The following is a 1,740-nucleotide window of genomic DNA, read 5'->3' as shown; positions in this document are numbered from 1 at the left end:
CCCAATATTTACCAAAATTTGTTAGTTTTAATTTTTTGGTAGTATATATTCTAATAGGTAGTAATATTGTGTTTTTCAGAGGTAAACAACAACATAATGAATTTGCCCTGAGTTTTTACATTGAGCACTTTTTAATGCTCCTGTTGGTCATTTATATAACTTTTTTGAAAAAAAAAGTCTATTGAGATCCTTTTGCTATTTTTTAATGATATATTTTTTTCTATTTGTATCTCTTGATTATTAACCTCTTTTCAGATATAAGATTTGTAAGTATTTTCTTCTATTCTGTGGATTGTGTTTTCATTCTCTCTCTCTCTCTCTTTTTTTTTTTTTTTGGCAATGCAGAAACTTTAGTTAATGTAATACCATTTATTTATTTTTGCTTCTTTTGCTTGTGTTTTTGGCCTGGTATCCAAAAACTATTGGCAAGACCAATGTCAAGGAGAATTTTTCCTATGTTTTCCTTTAGGAAATTTAGTTTCATGCATCACATTTAAGTCTTTGATCTATTTCAAGTTAAGATTTATGAGTGATATAAGCTTCCAGTTTCATGCTGGTTTATGTGACTATTCAGTTTTAAATATCATTTATTGAACAGACTATCTTTACCCATTATATATGTTGGCCCCTGTCAAATATTAGGTGACTGTATGAAAGGATTTATTTCTGGACTCTCAAATCTGTTCTACTTGTTTATTGGTCTGTTTTTATACCAGTATACTTTATTGTTTTGAGCATGAGGGCTTTGTAGTATTGTTTCAAATCAAGAAGTGTAATTTCACTTCTTCATTCTTTCTCAGAACTGCTTTAATTATTTGTCTTTTATGGTCTCATATAAATTCTAGGATTCTTTACTTACTTCTGTAAAAAAATAATATTGGATTTATTAAAAGATTTTTTATTTATTTATTTGACAGAGAGAGATGACAAGCAGGCAGAGAGGCAGGCAGAGAGAGAAGAGGTAGCAGCTTCCTGCTGAGCAGAGAGCCTGATGCAGGGCTCGATCCCAGGACCCTGGGATCATGACCTGAGCCGAAGGCAGTGACTTAACCCACTGAGCCACCCAGGCACCCCTAACATTGGATTTTTGATAGGAATTGAATTTACAGATGGTTTTTGGTAGTATGGACATTTTAACAATGTTAATTCTTACCATTCATAAATATGAGCTATCTTTCCATTTATGTCTCCTTCAATTTCTTTATCAATGTCATAGTTTATGGGGTACATATCTTTCATCTTCTTAGTTAAATCTTATCCTAAGTATTTCATTAGTTTTGATGCTGTTGTGAATTAGATTGTTCTCTTTATTTTTTCAGATAGTTCATCATTAGAGTGTTAAAATGCTCGTCTTGTGCTTACTTTGGCAGCACATATACTAAAATTGGAATGATGCAGAGATTAGCTTGATCACTGAACAAGGATGACATGAAAAACTGGGAAGCATTCCATATTGGAAAAAAAAAAAACGAAACAAAACAAAATTCTTGTCTTTTATATATTGATCTTGTATTTGGCAGCTTTACTAAATTTGTTTATTCAAAATTTTTTGTGAATTTTTTAGGATTCTTTTACATGTAAGTTCATGTTATTAAAAAAAAGAAAATTTTACTTCTTCCTTTTTTTTTTTTTTGAGTCTTTTATTTCTTTGTGTTCCTTGTTTCTCTGGCTAGGACATCCAGTACTATGTCAAATGAGAGTAGTGAAAGTGGACACACTTGTCTTTGTTCTGATCTTTAA

The 1,740-nt window shown here is 30.9% G+C and overlaps 1 non-coding gene across 1 annotated transcript; it reads left to right on the top strand.

Moving 5' to 3' along the window:
* Positions 1 to 1,354: 1,354 nt before the first annotated feature.
* Positions 1,355 to 1,458, top strand: LOC131828378 (U6 spliceosomal RNA). The gene has a single exon (XR_009352394.1). It is a non-coding gene; the product is annotated as a U6 spliceosomal RNA (small nuclear RNA).
* The last annotated feature ends 282 nt before the right edge of the window (positions 1,459 to 1,740 follow it).

The sequence above is a fragment of the Mustela lutreola genome, chromosome 3 (assembly GCF_030435805.1).
Source record: "Mustela lutreola isolate mMusLut2 chromosome 3, mMusLut2.pri, whole genome shotgun sequence".
NCBI lineage: Eukaryota > Metazoa > Chordata > Mammalia > Carnivora > Mustelidae > Mustela > Mustela lutreola.
Note: the sequence above shows the minus strand (reverse complement) of the source record. Positions and strands in the feature narration are given on the sequence as shown.